Genomic DNA, 7,500 nt, shown 5'->3' with positions numbered 1-7,500 from the left:
CCAATTGAAAGTTTGGTAAACTAATCTCTCATGGGGGGGGGGGGGGCAAGAGCATGCCCAAACCATCTTCATCTACCCCTCATGATCTCATCCACATATGGCCCTTGAGTACTCTCTCGCTTATAGTTTCATTTGTAATTCTGTCTTGCCTTATAACTCACAATATTCTCCCGAGGGCTTTGTTCTCAAATCTACAAAGTCTGTGTGATATTGTTTAATTGTCATAACACTACTCATGTCCATGTGTTAACACCGATGTCGCTAAACTGATATATAGCCTGATTTTTATATGGAATTTCAGGCAATTTGATTTCCAAATTTTACTTAACCTAGCCATCATCTGATTTGATATTCTCAATCTTTCATTGAACTCAAATTCTAAAGATCCTGTATTAGAGATCATAATTCCTAAATACTTAAATGATTCCACCTCATTAATCGTTTCTCCTTCCAATAATATATCATCTTCCATTGTATATTCCGTTCTCATCATCTGTCTTTCTTCTATTTATTTTGAGGCCAACGTCATGTGATATTTCATCCAATTTGGTAGTCAAGCTTTGCAAGGTCTGTGGTGTTCTGCTAACAAGAACAGCGTCATCAGCATACTCTAGGTCAGCTAATTTCATGTCACCAATCCAGTCCAATCCTTCTCCGCCATCCCCAACTGTTCTATGCATTACAAAATCCATGATACACAACATAGGTGACAACATAGCCTCTTGGAGTACTCACTCTTCATTGTAAATGTATTTGATAGGACTCCATAAACATTACCTTTGCACTTGCAGGCTCATGAAAAGACTTACTCAAATTGGCATATATAAGATGAACTCCATAATAACGCAGAAATCTCCTTAGAAGTGGCCAATGCACGCTATCAAAGGCTTTACAGTCCGCAAATACCATCAAAAGTGGATTTCTATGTTCTACACATTGTTGTACCAGATGTCTTAAAATGAAAATTCGGTCAGTGCAACTTCTACCTTTCCAAATCCTGCTTGTTCATCTTTCAGCTTTTCATCAATCTTTCTCCCTAAATTAGATCTTTCATGCATAAATTATACAGTGGATTTATGTCTGCCTGTTCAACATAAAAACATTTGCTGTAAGTTTGAACTTTTGAAATTCCACATATTCAACTACCTGATTAGGAAAATCATTCTACAACTTGGTCACAGCTGCAATAAAACTTATAGAATACTGTGAAGTATTGTTCCTTATGATGGAGGCACGACAGTTAGAATTAACTCCATACCTTGGATTACAAACAGGATGGTACTGTCCGGGAAGATCTGAATTATGATCAGAATTATGATAAATCTTATACAACATTCATAAGGAACTAACTGAACGACAATGCCGGATATTAATATCTAGATCAGGAATAAGAAATTTGAAATTTCATAGACTATAAGTTCCTGACCAACAAATTAAGATGAGATTCCACAGCTGAGCTGAAGACCAGACAGGAGAATGATACTTGAAACAAGGTAGAATGAAGGAATTTAAACTTCTTTAGAAGAGATTGGTTACCGAAAATTTTAAATGACTGTATAAGTCAATTTTTTGTGCAATTGAAGAAGAAACAGACCGAATGTGTTTCTCAAAAGTAAATTTGCTATCAAGAATCACACCTAAAATTTTAATTGAGTCCTAGAGAGTTAATGAAATATTATCAATGTAGAGATCTGGATGTTGAGGAGCCACTGTTTTTGGCCTACCTACTATCATACTTCGAATTTTGTTACCACAGGCTAATTTTAGGTAGATCTCTATGAAGGAATTCAGCAACTCCAGATCTACATTCATGAGAAAATTGATGCAAAGAGAGTAGCATTATCTGCATATGCAACGAGCTTGTTTTCTAGGCCAAACTACGTGTGTTTATAATATGAAAAGTAATGGGCCTAGAACACAACCCTGAATAATACCAGATATCACATTCCTATACTCACTATGGTGCCTATCAACAACTCTTTGCAGTCCATTATTTAAAGATTAAATTATGATACTAAGAAAAATCCCACCCACTCCCAACCGTTTGAGTTTGAAAAAGGACCTCATGATTAACACTGTCAATGGCAACACTAAAATCAAGGTCAATCATAGGAACTTCATGACCACAATCAAAGGATTTCTGTACAGCATTGGAGATTGTAAGAAGGGCATCACATGCTCCAAGGCCTTTACAAAAGCCAAATTGCTAACTAGGGAACAGATGGTTACCTTCAGCAAACCTATTTAGACATTTCGCGAAAAGATGTTTAAAAACTTTAGATAATATGGGAGTTAAGAAAATTAGGTGGTAATCAGCTGGACTCGGTACCTCAAATAAATTTACATAATGGAGTAACATTACCAATTCTCCAAAAAGTGCAGAAAGAACATCTTGCTAACTTTCGGAAAACACCAGATAACTGAAGATAGTCATAAATTTATAAAAAAACAAAGGAAAATTATTTCGCGTCTGCACCTCCTTAAGCATCAAGGTCCATCAAGAGAACTAACTTTAATTTCACGAGGCCAAAGAGCTAAACTAGTTTGTTTAGCCTCAAGAAAAATAGGAATGAGGAAGATGGAGTTTCTCATTACTCTGTTTACTGTCAAACACATCAGCCTAAAGGGGTCCCTTTTCTTTTGAACAGTGAGTGACAGAGGTATCTGGTTTAGGTAAAGCAGGAACTGTTATGTCTACACCAAGAGTGCCAATTTAAAGGTAGCCCACCATGTCTGTTCTTGGGCTGTACTAGAAAGGATTTCTTTTCTTTTTAAATTGTATTCCTTTTCAGTTGAAGCATAAACTCTCAGAGCAAATACTTTGCTGACCAAGTCAAATCTGATCTGTTATCCTTTCAAAGATGGTAGGCCTCCTGCTTCTCCAAATAAGCACTTCTTCATTCGTCATTGAACCAGGGTTTTTCTTCAACTCGGTACTTTAGCACCTTTGGCTTTTAGTGTGTAGTGCATATGAATTCGCCCGTTATTATTTAATCTTGAACACCGGGAAAACACTTTTGGAAGACCTCAGAGTGTTAATACACTGGACATAAGCTGATGCAAGAAAAATTTGTTCATTTTATTTTTGGGCTAATAATCATATGATTTTCAGTTTTAGATGGTTGTTTTATTTTTCTTTATCTGTCGACTTCAGATGAATATGTTTTGTTTTCTTATAGTTGTTAGTTTCAGATGATATTATCTCATTTTGTTTAGTTGTCGGCTTAAGATAAATAGTTTTACTTTCGTGTGATGAATATTTCTTTTCTTATATTTGATTTTTGTGTAGTTGTTAGCCTTGGATATTTTTGTTTCGTATATAGTATTTGTCATACAACACCAGATTTTTTTTTTTTTATTGTATGTTAAAAGTGATGTGTGTGCGAATGATAATACTCTGCTTGGCTATGGTGAATAGTTGACTGCTTAAGTAAATATTGTTAGTAATACAAAACCAGGTTGTAGTCCGTTCAAAAATAAAGGATGAAATAGAAAAAGAAATATAAGGAAATTAGTCGTTTTGTCTCTTACCTGTAGCCATAACCTCTATGCTAAGTATTTCAAGATCCTTTGATTTTGTAACACTAATTTGGTAATCTCTCTCTCTCTCTCTCTCTCTCTCTCTCTCTCTCTCTCTCTCTCTCTCTCTCTCTCTCTCTCTCTCTCTCTCTCAGATGAAGGTGCCTGCCTGCCATCCCCCATAGTTGCAACATACCGTTATTGATTTAGTACTAAGTGCAAGTTATCTGTTAATATAAACCGATATGTGTTCAATTCAAAGGAACAGGCTTAAAGCGATTTTTACAGCATAAGAATTTGAGCGTGGATCTGTTGGTGATGAGACAGGAATCCTAAAAACAGTGTTATTATTTTCATAAGTGCATATATATATATATATATATATATATATATATATATATATATATATATATATATATATACATATATATATATATATACATGCATACATACATACGTATGTGTGTTTTGCAAGATGGGTCTTGATAGGTAAAGGTAAATGATCTTTGCCAGAGACCTCCATTACATGGCAAGATACGAAATTATGCCCAGGGAAGATAGAATCCAGTGAAGCACAGCCATACCACCTCTGAGCCGGATGGGTTTATGGGTACCGGGTGGGCTAGTACTAAGATTTCTGATACCACGCTCGATCATGCACAATTGCTTACAAGCCTTTCCAATGGTAAATATGTACTAGCATATGTTGGGGTCATGGGAAAAGGGCATGGAGCTAGCACCACACTTACAGTAGTATATATTATTCGGTAAGGTATATGGTTAGATATTTAAAAAAAAAAAAACACAAAGGTAACCTACATGTATAATTATATATATATATAAATATATATATATATATATATATATATATATATATATATATATATATATATATATATATATATATATGTATATATATGTGTGTATATATATATATATATATATATATGTGTGTGTGTGTATATATATATATATATATATATATATATATATATATATATATATATGAAATATGTGTGTATATGTGTGTGTGTGTGTGTAATGCTGGAAGCTCAAAGGTTTTGCCATAGATCATCTTCACTGCATATGATAGTTCAAATCCACCACAGGTTTTATAGAATACATTGAAACATATTCCCATACCCTTGTGAGTGAGGGGTGGGTTCTTGGATGCCATGGCTATATGGTTATATTGTCAGTAAGAATTTCCGAAACATTTTACAATCTCATAATAACGCTCAGAAGACTACCCCTCTGTAAAAAGAGGTCAGCATAAAATTGAGAAAAAGGGTGAGTGCACATAGCTTCACCCCTAGGAACTTGCTGAGAAACTCTGAAGCTGAACACTTATGGAGCCACCCTCATTGAAGGTGTGCAATGGAAAAGTACATATGTATTATTCATATTATATATAATTGATACATAAGTGTGCCAATATGATGATGTGGAAGCAAGAAAGATAGCAGAGTTTGTGCAAAAACTTTGGGAAGATACCTGAATTAGCTTTGAAAACTCAAAAAGTGAATATTTGAAGGGTTGTTGATCCAATTTTTATCTATGGAAGGGAAGTGTGTTGGGTAAGCTATAGAATTATTCTGTTCAAAAGCTTCAAGATAAATGTTTTGGTATGTCATGTTTTGTGAAAGAAAAAGAGTAGATAATGTAATAAAAGTTGTGTGACAATTTTAGAAGGGCCTGTAACAAAAAATTAAGTATCAGAGTATTATTATTATTATCATTACTTGCTAAGCTACAACCCTAATTGGAAAAGCAGGATGCTATAAGCCCAGGGGCTCCAAAAGGGAAAATAGCCCAGTGAGGAAAGGAAATAAGAGAACTAATTAACAACTAGAATAAATATCTTAGGAACAGTAAAAAAAGTACAATGAATAATTCATGTATAAAATGTAAAAGCTTTAACAAACTAAGAGGAAGAGAAATTAGATTGAATAGTGTGCTCGAGTGTACCCTCAAACAAAAGTACTCTACCATAAGACAGTGGAAGACCATGGTCCAGAGGCTATGGCACTACCTTTGACTAGAGAACTATGGTTTGATTTTGGAGTGTCCTAGAAGAGCTGCTTACCATAGCTAAAGAGTCTTGTCTACCCTTCTACCCATAGCAAGAGGAAAATAGCCACTGAACAATTACAGTGCAGGAGTTAACCCCTTGAGAGAAGAATTGTTTGGTAATCCGATGTTGTCAGATATATGAGGAGATAGAAGGATATGTAAAGAATAGGCCAGACTACTCGGTGTATGTGTAGGCAAAGGGAAAATAAACCGTAACCAGAGAGAAGGATCCAGTGTAGCAGTATATGGCTAGTCAGAGGACCAACTAATTCTAGCGTAGTATCTCATCGGGTGGCTGGTGCCCTGTCCAAGCTACTAACTTTCATGTAAAATGGCCCCTTTTTGCCACCCCAATGGATTTACAGTTTTAAACCACTTTGACACGATAACAACTCGTATATTTTTGGTTGAGCTCCCCCTTTTCCCGGTAACGGCTTCTTGAGGAACATCGGCACAAACCTGCTATGCTGACACCAGAGAGGCGTATTCTTCAACTTCGTGGGCCTGGAACCTATTTTATATTAGAAATACTTCATATGAGATAAACAGCTATTTTGGATATTTTTTCATACTTTTTAGATAAATATTTTTTACCAAATAATTTTCTCAGCCTTTTCATTATTTCATCACATGATATTAATGAACTATTGTATTTTCCTACTGTACAAAACGATTTAACATAATATGAAGTAGTTTGCTTCTGAGCTTGAATTAAAATGTCAGTAACCATTTGCATTCCAAAGTAGCTTACCATTCACGCGATAGTCCGGAAACCTTAGCTGAGCAGGGGTATTTTGAGGTGGTTTGTTCAAGTGAAAAGAATGTAAGACAGTAGGTTTTTAGACAAAATATTTAATTAAGAATTGCTAGCAGTTTGGAGGAAAGGAAGAGTAGTGATATGTGCGAGGCTCAAGTATCCGTTTTAAGATGTAGATGTTTGTCAGTGTGTGTAGTGGGGTGTCACATTCTGGTAATGTACGATTCATGTGTTGAATTAGCAATGTGGAATTGACGTTTATTTTGCTTTTTTCTTTGGAACCCCCTATTATGGGAAACGGCTGAATTTAGATATCTATTGTTCATTTGTTATCATTAAGAAACAACATAAAACGATCTTATTTACAACCACATACTCAAGTCGAATGATTGTTTTGATTTGTTCAAAGAATATTTAGAATATCAGAAAACTTCATTTTGGTTTTTGAACGGTATGATCCATCGTAAGGTTATCTCGAAAATTGGATTAAAGAAAACAACAATAATATTTTTGAATTAGGTAAATAATATAATACATTCTTATCGTATCCTTTATTTAGGGCGTGAGTTATCTTTTCAAACGAAACCTCTCCGTGAGAACTATGATGAGTTTTCAAGAGATAACAAAATATAGCAAATTAAGTTGGCCTATTGGATTATGTTTCAAAAATCCTAGTGCCATTAATCAAATTTCAAATAATAATGTACATAACATAAAAGGATCCCCCACAAAACACATACATGTACATACATATGTGTCATTGGCGACAGTAATTTCTAGTGATGAAGGTAGTATTAATTGCTTGTATCGCATTATATTTTCTTGTAATAAGATTTTAATAGTTTTCTTTGTGAAAATAAGAATTGGATATTCGCTTTCCATATTGTTTATTTTGAAGTGTTTTATTTGTCTTAACCTTACCTTTAACAGGATAGGATTTTATATTCGACTCTTATTTCACATTACCTAACTTGTTATTATGTTGCTATTTTATATGGTTCATTACGTCACTGAATGGTCTGCGAGCCTGGTCTTTCACCCTACTGTAAATTCTATGCATCCATCCACGTTTTTTTTTCATCTCATTTATATAGGTATGGCTAAAGCACAATTCTCCTTGGGAAGCTAAACACCCATCATGGTTTCGGATG

Source organism: Palaemon carinicauda, chromosome 8 (assembly GCF_036898095.1).
Source record: "Palaemon carinicauda isolate YSFRI2023 chromosome 8, ASM3689809v2, whole genome shotgun sequence".
NCBI lineage: Eukaryota > Metazoa > Arthropoda > Malacostraca > Decapoda > Palaemonidae > Palaemon > Palaemon carinicauda.
This window is presented reverse-complemented; position numbering follows the sequence as displayed.